This window comes from Nomascus leucogenys, chromosome 21, assembly GCF_006542625.1.
Source record: "Nomascus leucogenys isolate Asia chromosome 21, Asia_NLE_v1, whole genome shotgun sequence".
In the NCBI taxonomy this organism is placed as follows: Eukaryota; Metazoa; Chordata; class Mammalia; order Primates; family Hylobatidae; genus Nomascus; species Nomascus leucogenys.
In genome coordinates this window covers 62,657,790-62,672,026 of record NC_044401.1, presented here as the reverse complement: position 1 = coordinate 62,672,026, position 14,237 = coordinate 62,657,790, and the positions used below count along the sequence as shown (strand labels likewise).

Sequence of the window (14,237 nt, the reverse complement as noted above, 5' to 3'; positions counted from 1 at the left end):
CCAAATGAGGGAAAAAATGTATGCTGCTGCTGCTGTTGCTGTTGCTGTTGTTGTTATTATTATTGTTATTGTTGTTGTTGTGTGAGTTTAGGTGGCTGTGGAGAAATGTCTTTCAAGATTTAGCATCTGAAATGAGAAATGTGTTGAGGAGATGGGATTTTCATACCACCTGTTATATCTTTGCATGCAGTGTAAAAGATCAAAGCCTTGCTTCATCTGTAAAGCACCTTCTTTACATAATAGCAAGAATTGACTCTGGGTATAGCTTACGTCCCATCCCCTCTTTTCTTGAGGTTTACTTTAAATAGGAATACCTGTCTATTATTTAAAGGTAATTTTGTCCTCTATGTGTCTTCTGAGAGCTAGTTGCCTGTAAGATGCCTTTCAACCTTGTACTTCAACAAAAATAGAGCAAGTTTATTGGTAATCCTTATGACACATCCCCTACGGTTGGATACTTGATCCTCCCCATTTTAAATCTGCTCTCAATTCTTTCTGAAGCTATGACTTTCTGATGCAAGAGTTCTGCTTTCCCTTTGTTTCCAAACATGTATCTCTTCCTGATATCTGTCTTTACTTCTAGGTTTCAGTTTTCAATTCTCTTTCATTTGATCATAGGCTTTTTCTGTGTTATTTCTAATACAATCAGTGTGCTTTCAAATTTTCACTTTTCTCCTTCAACCATTGTGTGAGGTAGGTAGCTGCTGAGATTTTCATTGACGTCGAGGCCCTCCACTTGCCTCTTTAGAGACTTGCTTTTTGTTCACAGTACTTGGCAATTATATCACATCCCAGTTCATGTGCTGATTGGACTACCCCTTTCATGACAGAGACTCCCATGTTCTAATCTATTCCTAAGTGCTAAGAGGAGCCCTGTTTCTTTATGTTAAACCTTAAAAAGGATCTCTGTCGGATTTGATAGTTGTATATTTTGATGTTATTTCTTCTATTATGTTTTTGAACATTTTAACAAGAAGAGAAAACCTTTATTTGTCCATGCATGTTTAAGAGACCCTCTCAAAATAGACTGAGTCAAAAATATCCCTTTCAGTAGTACACTTTCAGAATGTTTGAGACGTCTCTGTGAAAGGGCTAATCTGAAAGTTTTTGACAGTCTGGGAGCCTGAAGAAATCCCCCATTTTCCCAAAGCTGTGTTTTTGAAGACTCTTCTTCAAAGAGCAAGCCCACCGTTTTGCTGTTAGTGCCAAGAAAGGACAATGAGTAGATTTTCTGTGTCACAAAGAAAAGTAGTAGACGAAAGATCTGATTGCCACCATGTTGCATTTAAAACCTCATTTTCTTTAGAGAACTGTCCACCGGACTCTCCAATAGGCAGGGATTTAAGGGTGAAACAGTTCAGAACCAGATCTCCCACCATATAACTCAAAGATGATGTTTATATATCTGGGAACCTTTTAAAAACCATCTAGATCTGTGGGTAAATTTCAAATCCACAAAGTTCAACTGGATGGAAAGTTTGCTCAAATGCATTTTTTCATCCTTTCATCCCAGTTTTTAAGCCTAATGCAACTGCTTTTAGGCTGACTCAAATTTATAGAACTGAAATCATCATTGTATCTCCCCAATGACTGGGGGTGATATTTGACTTCCTGTACTGAGACCAATTTTTATTTAATTCACATTTTTGAAAGAGCTTGACCTGAAAGTCATTGCCCTATGCTGAAAAGACTGAATTGATTTTCTCAAGTATATATCATAAAAACAGTTGATCGCATTGAGGTGAGGTCATATCAAAGTAGTACACTGAAATTGAGCCCTGAAGAAAATATTTTTTTTATTATTGTACTTTAAGTTTTAGGGTACATGTGCACAATGTGCAGGTTTGTTACGTATGTATCCATGTGCCATGTTGGTATGCTGCACCCATTAACTCGTCATTTAGCATTAGGTGTATCTCCTAATGCTATCCCTCCCCCCTGCCCCCACCCCACAGCAGTCCCGGGAGTGTGATGTTCCCTTTCCTGTGTCCATGTGTACTCATTGTTCAATTCCCACCTATGAGTGAGAACATGCGGTGTTTGGTTTTTTGTCCTTGGAATTGTTTACTGAGAATGATGATTTCCAGTTTCATCCATGTCCCTACAAAGGACATGAACTCATCATTTTTTATGGCTGCATAGTATTCCATGGTGTATATGTGCCACATTTTCTTAATCCAGTCTATCGTTGTTGGACATTTGGGTTGGTTCCAAGTCTTTGCTATTGTGAATAGTGCCGCAATAAACATACGTGTGCATGTATCCTTATAGCAGCATGGGTATATATCCAAAGGACTAAAAAATATTTTTTAAATAATTTTTTTTTTTTTTGGTAGAGACTGGATCTTACTTTGTTTCCTAGGCTGGTCTTGAACTCCTGGCTTCAAGTCATCCTCCTGCTTTGGCCTCCCAAAATGGTGGGATTACAGGCATGAGCCACATGCCACCCCTAAAAAATGAATATATTTTTCAGATATCAAGGCCTAGCAATTTTCCTAGGTCAGCAAATATAGTCTCTTCTTTCTGTACTTCACAGTGCAACATTTGATATTGAGTAGATGTTGTAGAATATTATGTTGAAGAGCCCAGGTTCTAGAATACCACCATATAGTTTAGATCTTGGCTTTAGTGCTCAATCATTGTGACTTTGAGAATATTGCTTAACATTTTCTTTCCTCAGTTTGTCTCATTTATAAAATGATATAAAAGCCACTCTCTACCATGTAGTGTCTTTGTGGCTAATATATGAGTAGTATGGAATTGAATCTTAACCCACTAGCATCTGTAGTGTGTGCTACTGTAGTATATGAAAAGATGCACTAGATTTCTAAATTTTGGGGGGAACATTGTGTTTTATGCACATGCGTTCTATAAGGGAAATTTAGGAAACCATGTAGTGCGTGCTTTCATACACTGTATTCGTACTGGTATGAAGTCACATAGACAGTTGGAATAGTGTCTCAAAGATATATAATTGTTTGAGTCACAGAGGTTCTTATGACTCCATTAAGACAGAAGGTATAGCCTAGAGTTGGAGGGTCTGAGATAGTGCCTCGAAAGTCTAAAGGATAATATCTGAATATAGACTCCAAAATTTAAGGCTTCAGGATCCTCAGAGTCCTTGCATTTGTGAGAGCTATGTCTGTGATGTTGCCATTTGTCACCAGGACGCTTTATGTTGTCTTTTAAGTTTTAGGTATCCAGATCTGCTTGATCACCTGCATCTTGCCTCATATGTCTCTCTGAATGTAAAGATTTTGCCTACATCTGATGAAAACTGGCCACTGTTCACATTATTTGTCATATGTATCTGCTTGGAGCAGAGTAAGACACTTCTAAGGGAACTTGACATTTCATGACCCAGGATATCAGATTCATCCTTACCACTAGTTACTCTCTGAAATTTGGGAAGTTCATTGGTCATATGGACCAAGATCATGAGACTTTTTAGAAAGATGAACTAAAAAATTGCTATTCATCCATCCACTTATTCATTCATCCACATATCCACCTATCATAAATATTTACTTCAGTTACTTATCCTTCTGCAGAAGTGAGCAAGCTGAAAACAAAGTAACTGGGGGTAAATCTCCAGTAATCCTCCTTCTGGAAGTGGAATGAAACTCCCTCCTTCCCGTCAAGTCTCTTTCCATAAGTAAATTGTGTAGAATGAATTGTGCTCCTCCCCAACCCCAAAAATTCATCTGTTTTGAAGGCCTGACCCCCAGTACACCTGATTGTGTCCTTATTTGTAAATAAGGATATTGCAGATGTAATTACTTAAGGTGATATCATATAGAAGTATGGTGGATCCCTAATGTCATATGACTGGTGTCCTTATAAAAGGGGGAAATTTTGACACAAATAGACACACAGGGAAAACACTATGTGAAGACTGGAGTTATTCTGCACAAGCCAGGAAACTACTGGAAGCTAAATAGAAAGAGGCCTTTTCCTAGTGCCTTCAGAGGAAACATGGCCCCAGTGACACTTTGATCTCAGACTTCTAGTCTTCAGAACTTTGACACAATACATTTCTCTTGTTTAACTTTACACTCAGTTTATGTTACTGTGTTATAGCAGCCCTAAAAAAGTCATGGAGTAAACTCTGGGATTAATCGCTTTCCCCAACATTGCGTAAACTATTCTTTATCTACTTAGCAATGCATTTTGGATATTCTTCTGTGTCAGTAAATATGTTTCTATGTTATTTCTAATAGTTTTAATATATATAGTTATTTCCCAAATTAAAAAAACTTAATCCGTTCACTTTGATATACATTAATATACTAACTTGTCTCTAATTTGTGTTAATAGTTAAAAATTGTGCAGATTGGTGGTGTAATCTGGTTTACATTTGAAGCTATTGATTGTACTTGTTAACTTTCATAGCTGCTATTTTATATACTTATATTTTATGTTATTATGAAGTTCTTAAATTGGCTAATTTTTAAAAACAGGAATGAATAACAAAGAAATAGAATATAATCATTCCTAATGGCAGTTATTTTTCTTATGTATTCATGCCTAGTTTTCGCCAATGTGCATGTATTTTACCTATTTCTAATATACATATATATGCACACACAGACACACACCCACAATGTTCTTTAATTTGATTTATTACTTAATATATTATAAATATATTTGCTTTTATAGTACCTTTATGGAATATTTGGAATCCCCATAAAATTTCCCATCAAATATGTATGCTCAAAATATTATTGATGTAACTACTCTGCATTATTGAACATTTAGTTTCTTTTTAGCTTTAAGCTATTGGAATTTGTGCTGTAGAACCTATAACTATCCTAAACATAAGAAGGATAGGTCAAAGATTATGAAACTTTGTTGATCTTCTGTAATTATTTTCATAGGGATTATCCATAAGCAAGATGATAGTGAAATTGACTAATTTAGGTTGACAATTTATTCTTGAAATTGGCATAAACCAGCAGTATATAAAACAGTAATGTAGGGATAAGATTCAATTTAATGCTACATTTTAGTAATCAGAATTCTGATTTTCTGAATATATTGTGTCCTTTATCAGGTGAATGCTTTCGCTGTTGATATGAACCTCATCTTTCCCCGTTCCTGCAACCTAATGCTTTGTCTTTAAATTGTCTGTCAATTGGCACTAATTTCTTTTGAGACATGTGTGTTGGAAACAAATAAAATTTTTCTTAGTTTACCAACTTAATTATTTTTTCCTTAATCTCCACTTATGATAATAATCTTGAGAACAAAAGTATTTAGATATGCCCTAAGTATAAATCCCAAAGAGATTCAATATAATAAGCAGTCCATGGTATTTACACTTGGAAAGCAAACTTTGACTTTTTGTAGGCTTGATGCAAAAATCAATGAGATGTTCTAGTTCTATGAATTTGATTTCTTTTTATCTTTTTCACAGTGAAGGAAAACAAATCAAATTAATGTTACAAGTAAACAGATTTGTGAGCTTTGCTACCTAATGCTGAACATCTACGTACTTCAAAGATGATATAGAATCTTTGAGATAAAATGGTATTTTTTTCCCTTATGGTAACTGATATTCAGGATTGGAAACAGTTTGCCTCAAGAAAATGCTGCTTTGCATACTATAAAATGCTGGTGATTACTCAACTCTTGCAGTGTTAGAGCTTAGGAGGGAACTCAAGAGTTATTCTAATTTTTTTCCATGCAGACTCAATAGTGATATTGAGAGAATAACTTTTAATAATACAGGTATCTATTATTAAAATTAAAATGGCAGAGGACAAGATAATATGCCATAATCTGCTTTGTCAGTGGTGTGTGTGTGTGTGTGTATCAGCAAATATTTTTTCAGCCAACTAATAGATGATATAAAAAATTGGGGTTGTAAGACTCATCCATAGAAATGATCATAAATTACTAGCCATAGAATTTATTTGCCTCCCTTTGGAAGTTTATTTCCTTTTGTGATTAATAACAAACTTGAGGGTAGGTATATGTGGTTGAATGGTAACATGCACCCAAGGTTTGGTTACATGGAATTGCATCATGTTGCTTGGCACCACCCGGCTGAGTGTCCAAACAGCTAGTTTGGAGGCATGTGTCTCATGGGCATGGAGTGTTCATTTCTCTTCCAGCAAAACCGAAAGCAGTGGACTGAGAGAGTGGAGGGGTGGGTGTGGTTGAAGAGCAGACAGGAGAAAAGACTGTGGGGGAATATAATTTTTTTTGTTCTGCTTCTACTCCAGTACTGGATGCCATAAGATATTGCCTACTGCTATGGACAGTTTATTTTAAAAAGTAGTAGGTGTTTCAGTATGATTTATTCATTGTCTACAGAAATCCTAATGTGGATCATGTTCATATACAATATATAGAAGTATAGATATTAAATAGTCAATTTCATAAACATAATCTTTAATTGTGAGTCAAAAATATTCAGGGTCCAATTACAAGGAAAAGTACAATTTTTTAAACAATGTTTTATGTATTTTATTTGTCTTGATCCAAGGTTTATAAAGTAGTTTAAATCCTGTGCTTACTTTTCTGTTTATTTGCCAATTAATAGAGAGGAGATAAATGAAAAGGATCAGGTAGGAAGAAAGGAAGCAGCCAATATTGTCAAACTAACAACGGAACCGATTGTACCTGTGATGTTATATTGGAGAGTACAGAAATATTGAAAAACATATTAGGATTTCAAAGCATCTATTTTGCATATGAGTAAACGGAGGCTTATGAGATTTCTTCACTCGTTATATAGCTGGAACTTATACCCAAGTCCATATTTCCTAGTCTAATCTCCTAGCTTTCGTCAGCTATCTTCTGGGTCTTGGGGCCAGATTTAGGGTGTTTGGGGAATTATTTGCACCCTTAAACTCATTTGAATTTTGTAAAATCTTAAGTATAGTACCTTCACATTAGATGTTTCACTTGCACAGGGCAACTTTGGCTAATGGTTATTGGAAATGTGGAGTATGGGCATTCTAGGGCACTTCTCTTAGTTTTTTTCTTTTTCTGGAGTGAGGTGAGGCTATAAAAAATAGACAATATTAAACCATATAGTCGTTTATGTATTCAATACTTTTCCATGCCAACAAACCCTCTCAGTGTACTATTGTGCACCTTATTTTGCAAATAAGTAAAGAGAAAAACAATTTTCCCATATTAAGGAATCATATAGGATAGGCAGGGTTTCTATAAAATTCTGAAAGCACTTAGTAAAGCTTCGTTCTCCCTAAAGTAGCTACAGTAGAAGGTAAACTTTGGAACTTTAAGACTATTCACTGTTCATGACACTGTTTATCCTACATTTGTCACGTATCATTTTCTCAGGATATCTGACATAACCTCTCCAAGACATTTGGTTTAAAATTAATTGGCAGTCAATGGCAAAGGGTAGAGTCACTTAAATTTGCTGAAGCAAGCACAGTAGCATCTACCAGAGTATATGTCAGATTGTTCTCAGACCGCTAAGGGCAAAAATATGTGCTGAGGGAGGCTGTACTGGTGCCACTGTGTTGGAGGCCTTCTTTAACTCTTAATTAGCTTGCAATGAGTGGAGATGCCATCTTGACTGGCTCTCTGGGAACCATTAGGCAGGACCACTGACCTTGGCAACTCTAATATTTATCTCTGTGGAACTGAGTTGTGAAACTAAAAGGCACTGCACAGGTGTTTCCAAATATTTTAAACCAGCAATGTAGAGACTACATTTAGGCCATTAAAACTAACTACCAGTGTATACAGTGACCTGATACAGGATACTCTGCAGGTATCAGTCTACCTTTGGGTCAGTAGCACAGTGCCCCTTGCATTCTGCCACCACATTAGAGGCCTCATTTTTATTTTTAGCCTGGACATAACAGCCGGTTAAATTATGTGAGGAGTAGCTCTTCTTGATAAGATCAGCAAAGATGCTAGAAGTAGGACTGACTGTGAAATAGCTGCAGCCAACTGGCCTCTCATCCACCATTCTTATCTCCTGGATAAATAAGAAGCCTGCAATTACATTTTGAAAATCTCTTATAGTCAGATAGGCAAAACAAGACTTCCATGGACTCGGGTTAAAAGGTTTGATTGTGAGTTGTGATTTAAGGCCAAAGGAAGAGAAATAGCCAAGAGAGGATAGTATAGATAGGAGACAGAATCTCAGTAATGAACTAGCACCAGAAAATCTTCTGCAAAGAATATACACAAGAAATAATCTCCAAGACACAGGATTTAAGCTTCTGCATTTTCTTTCTATTCCTAACAGTGTGCCTAGCAACCGCTGATATAGTACAAATTTTGCCGAATGTCAGATCGAGAACTCTGGAAGGTTTATATCTGCAGGAGATTAAGGTACAAATATTTCCAGATTTGTTTCAGGGTGGCAAGATCAACTGACAGCATGAGGCTTTTGTCATCATAGAGATGCTTTGTGGTACTTTCTCTTCTCTTGTAAATGAACTGGCAAAATTGCCACTTGAGTCAAATGGAAGAAGGCAAAATGTTGTCTTAGCTGTTCTGGGGAGTGAGTGGCATGTTTCCTGGGCCAGATAGTGGATCCGGATTCAGTAAGGGGACTGACTCAGTGCTCTCTATGGAACTAGAAGATCAGAAAACAACTGATCATGCTTATGTTGTATTCATGATGGCCTTGAAAAAAAACATTTCCACCCATTATGTTACCACTATATTGAACATGCATTAATAGAATAGAAATGGAAATCATCAGCATTAACACAGATTAATTTTATGAAAGGTCACAGCCAGATTGTATACATGGACATGCCGTAGGATGCACCAAGATAAATCTTTACAATTTATTTTGTTCTTCATTGCTTTGGGAAACCTGTATTTTGTCAGTTACAGGAAATATATAGCTCAATGGCTACCATTAGTTTGAAAAATAACAGGATATATTTTGGCCTGAAAGGAACAGAGCTCTAATGTTATTGCAGCTGTAATAAAGAACTAAGCACCTAACCTGATGCTTGAAAGAGTCACCAGGTGAAGACAGAGGTGTTCACTTAAAACACTCAGATTCGGAAGCAATCCTTAAAAACAAAACCCAGAGGAAAACCATTTAATAAACAAATAGTAAGGCATGCTGGAGAGGCAGTTGTGGGAGTCCAAGCGTAGTCAAGTGTTTCCGTCTTAGTGCTTGCTCCACTTAGCCAGAGCTCTGGGTCACCTGGGATTTGGGCCCTGGGAGGGGATAACAGTGATTAGGGGTTTAGTACTGGACTCTGCTGTGCATTCATCTTTGGAGATACCATAGGCCAACTGGAGCTCACAGGCTTCACAGCTTCATCGATTTTTAGCTTCAGTGGGGATAATAGGGAGCCGAAACAAGACAGTTTCATTGATCCATCTCTGCTACCTCATTTCTCTTTCCTCAGTATGCATTTAGATGTTGCAGAGAGTTCATGGGACAGACAGAAAAAGAAAACCCTTTGCTGTGTTCACAAATGGTCCAAGACTGAATTAAGAATCACAATGATATTTTCTCTATTAGTTAACACATTATTTAACTTTATATTATACATTGAGTATTTAAGTTGTTTTAAGTGTTGTTTTACTTGCATATATTAAGACAAATATTACCTGGTTGATTTTCACACAGTGGACTTTAAAAAAGACATTCAGTCAAGAGCTATCTTGGTATGGAGGTGAGGAAGTGACAAGCCCCTGTGGTAGACACTGAACTTTTCGTATTTTGGCTATATCTGTCCTCTTTTTTCCTCTGAGAACACACAAGAGAATCCTTATTATTAATTTGTTAATTCAGAAACCTTTCTTAAGTTAGCTGCATATCTTTATAAATTCACACTTACAAATCAAGAACCTGATATTACCTGTAATCCTAACAAATAAAATTAAATCTTTCTCAGACCCCACGTGCCAATATTCATGATTGTCCCATGACAGTGAGTGGTGTCTTTATCTTTTACAATTATCCATGCATCAAGCTTAAGTATTTTGGTAAATGATGGAGACACACTCCTCAGTGCCTTAGTCCTCCTTGGAGAACATGGGAAGAAAGATTGTTCTTATGCAATCATAAGCAGACTGTGGCCATCCAAGAATCCAAGTATATTATTAAACAAACTTGGTCTCACGAAAAATAGTTGAATAGAATATTGCCCAGTCATCAAGAAATCAGCAAACATTTTAAGCACCTTTAAAGTATACTGTGCTAGGCATTCTGATGGTATACAAAAAATATGAGGATACATTTTGATTGAATAAAAGCAATATGAGTTTCTGTCCTCAAGAAACTTATAATTGGGAAAAGAAAACAAAGTACGGTATTCAATTTCTTCCTGGTTCAGTTTTGGGAGATTTTATGTGTCTGGGGTTTTATCCATGTCTTCTAGATTTTCTAGTTTGTGTGCACTGAGGTGTTCATGGTAGTCTCTGAGGGTTTTTTGTATTTCTGTGAGGTCAGTGGTAATGTCCCCTTTGCCATTTCTAAATGTGTTTACTTGGATCTCCGCTCTTTTTTTTTAATTAGTCTAGTCACTGGTCTATTTATCTTCTTAATATTTTCAAAGAACCAGTTCCTGGATTCATTGATCTTTTGTGTGGTTTTTCACATCTCAATTTCCTTTAGTTCAGCTCTGATTTTGGTTATTTCTTGTCTTCTGCTAGCTTTGCAGTTAGTTTGTTCTTTCTTCTCTATTTCCACTGGTTGTGATGTTAGGTTGTTAATTTGAGATCTGTCTGAATTTTTAATGTGGGTGTTTAGTGCTATAAACTTTTCTCTTAACACTGTCGTAGCTGTGTGCCAGAGACTGTGTTATGTTGTATCTTTGTTCTTATTAGTTTCAAAGAATTTCTTGATTTCTGCCTTAATTTCATTATCTACCCAAAAGTCTTTTAGGAGCGGGTTGTTTAATTTCCAGGTAATTGTATGGGTTTGAGAGATTTTCTTAGGATTGGTTTATATTTTTGTTGTGCTATAGTCATTGCTGTGATTTTGAGCTTTTTGCATTTGCCTGAGGATTGTTTTATGTCCAGTTGTGTGGTCAAATTTAGAGTATGTGTCACGTGGAGATGAGAATATGTACTCTGTTGTTTTGGGTCGGAGAGTTCTGTAGAAGTCTTTTGGGTCCATTCGGTCAAGTGTTGGGATCAGGTCCTGAATATTTTTGTTAATTTTCTACCTCAGTTATCTGTCTAATGCTGTCAGTCGGGTGTTGAAGTCTCCCACTGTTACGGTGTGGAAATACAAGTCTCTTCATAGGGCTCTGAGAACTTGCTTTATGAATCTAGCTGCCCTTGTCTTGGTTGCATGTATATTTAGGGTAGTTAGCTCCACTTATTGAATTGAACCCTTTACTGTTATGTAATGCCTTTTTTTTTTGTCTTTTTCATCTTTGCCGGTATAAAGTCTGTTTTGTCTGAAATTAGGATAGCAACTTCTCCTTTTTTCTCTGTTTTCCATTTGCTTGGTAGATTTTCTTCCATCCCTTTATCTTGAGCGTATGAGTGTTATTGCATGTGAGGTAGGCGTCTCTTGGAGACAGCATATCATTGGGTCTTGCTTTGTTATCCAACTTGCCACTCTGTGCCTTTTAATTCCAAGGACATGAACAGACACTTTTCAAAAGAAGACATACAGTATGCAGCTAACAAGCATATGAAAAAATGTTCAGCATCACTAATCATTAGATTAATGCAAATCAAAACCACAATGAGATACCATCTCACACCAGTCAAAATAGCTATTATGAAAAAGTCAAAAAATAAGAGATGCTAGCAAGGTTGCAGGAAAAAAGGGAATGCTTATACACTGCTGGTGGGAATGTAAATTAGTTCAGCCATTATGGAGAGCAATGTGGTGATTTGTCAAAGAACTTAAAACAGAATTAGCATTTGACTCAGCAGTCCCATCATTACAGGTTATATACCCAAACGAATATAAATCATTCCACCCTAAATACACATTCATCACAGCACTATTCACAATAGCAAAGAGGTAGAATCAACCTAAATGCCTATCAACAGTAGACTGGATAAAGAAAGTGTGGTACATATACACAATAGAATACTATGCAGCCAAAAAAAAGAACAAGATAATGTCCTTTCCAGTAACATGGATGGAGCTGGAGGCCATCATCCTAATCAAACTAATCGCAGGAACAGAAAACCTAGTACTGCATATTGTTACTTATAAGTGAACACATGGACACAAAGAGGGGAAGAGTAGACACTGGGGCCTACTTGAGGGTGGCGAGTGTGACTAGGTGGAAAATCAGAAAAAAATATTTTGTACTTTGCTTATTATATGCATGATGAAATAATCTGTACACCAAACCCCCATGACACACAGTTTACCTATATAACCTGTTTGTTAACCTGCGCATGTACTCCTGAACTAAAATGAAAATTAAAAAAAAAAACAAAATATGAACAAAGTGCCAATGTAAGAGACAAATATCAGTTCAATTAAGTACAGATATTGATTCAATTGGTAGCAGGAATAATAAATACTCCAGCAGAGTAGAAGAAGAAGAAATGGCCATGGGCCATCCTGGCCTTTAAGATAAATGGAAGAAAATGAATTTGAGCAGAATCCTAAAGGATTGGTAAGATTTACACCAATTTCATCCCAAGCAGATGTTCTAGCATGCACAAAAGTAAAAGCAGGAAAATGTAAAATCATTTGGTATGATGATGATAGTAGTTAACTTTTATTGAGTACTTGAGAGATTCCATGTAATATTGATTAATCTACACCAGAACATCTAAGACAAATTTAAGACGTGCCAGTGGAAAAGCTTAGCCACAGATTCGATGTAGGTGATAAAAATAAAGGGAATGAGAAAGCTAAACATTGGGAGAAATTAGCAAAAACTCCAGGTCTTCAAGACTGGTTAGCTGGAAGAACATGGTATAGATTTACTGAAATGCGGGTGTCTTTTGACAGACCTGGTTTACAGAGAAGAGATCAGGGTTTTGTATGAGATTGATTGATTGACTGATTGATTGGAGACGGGGTCTCATTCTTGTCTCTCAGGCTGGAGGGCAATGGCACGATCTCTGCACACTGCAACCTCTGTCCCCTGCATTCAAGCGATTCTCCGGCCACAGCCTCCCTCTAGTAGCTGGGATTACAGGTGCTCACCACCATGCCCAGCTAATTTTTGTACTTTTAGTAAAGATGGCGTTTCGCCATGTTGGCCAAGCCGGTCTCAAACTCCTGACCTCAGGTGATCTGCCTACCTCAGCCTGCCAAAGTACTGGAATTACGGGCATGAGCCATCATGCCTAGCCATGAGATAATTTTTAGTGAATTTAATTCAAGGATTCAAAAGAAATATTCAGTAAGCATTTAGAAAGTTGGGACCTGGGATTCCAGAGAGGCTCAACTAGAAGAAGAGTTAACAGTCAAATGCCTAGGGAAGGTAGCTTCATGAACCGGAATGAAAGCAAAAATTGTGAACCTCCTTTAGAAGTTTTACATCTAGAGGACCATGAAACAAAGTGAATTTTCATTTAAGTCCAAAGAGAACTTAATAACCCTCATGTTTCTCATGATACTGTCCAAAATCCACAAATCCCCAAGAAATTATTCCTTCTTTTCATAGAGACATGCGTATTAAAGGTAACTGAAGAAGGCAAAAAGGAAAACAAAATGACTGTGAATAGACTAGGTGTATCTGTTCTGTTCATATCCTTTGCCCACTTTTTGATGAGGTTGTTTGTTTTATTCTTGTAAATTTGTTTAAGTTCCTGGTAGATTCTGGACATTATCCCTTTCTCAGATAGATTATTAGCCCTTTGTCAGATGGATAGATTGCAAAAAATATTCTCCCATTCTGTAGGTTGCCTGTTCACCTTGATGATAGTTTGTTTTGCTGTGCAGAAGCTCTTTGGTTTAATTATATCCCATTTGTCAATTTTGGCTTTTGTTGCCATTGCTTTTGGTGTTTTAGTCATGAAGTCTTTGCCCATGCCTATCTCCTGAATGGTATTGCCTAGGTTTTCTTCTAGGGTTTTTATGGTTTTAGGTCTTACATTTAAGTCTTTAATTCATCTCGAGTTAATTTTTGTATAAGGTGTAAGGAAGGGGTCCAGTTTCAGTTTTCTGCATATGGCTAGCCAGTTTTCCCAACACCATTTATTAAATAGGGAATCCTTTCCCCATTGGTTATTTTTGTCATGTTTGTCAAAGATCAGATGGTTGTAGACGTGTGGCATTATTTCTGAGGCCTCTGTTCCATTCCATTGGTCTATATATCTTTTTTGTTACCAGTACCATGCTG

The 14,237-nt window shown here is 36.7% G+C and overlaps 1 protein-coding gene across 7 annotated transcripts in view; it reads left to right on the top strand.

Annotated features, from left to right (window-relative positions):
- The window catches only part of CNTN4 (contactin 4), a 995,624-nt gene that overhangs the window by 445,750 nt on the left and 535,637 nt on the right, over positions 1–14,237 (top strand). Inside the window, exon 1 of one of the 7 annotated variants that reach the window (XM_030801546.1) lies at positions 8,243–8,322. The exons of the other annotated variants lie outside the window; for them this stretch is intronic. The gene's annotated coding sequence lies outside the window, so the exon portion shown is untranslated. Of the gene's footprint in view, positions 1–8,242; positions 8,323–14,237 lie in introns of those variants that run through there. 7 annotated transcript variants of the gene reach the window in all.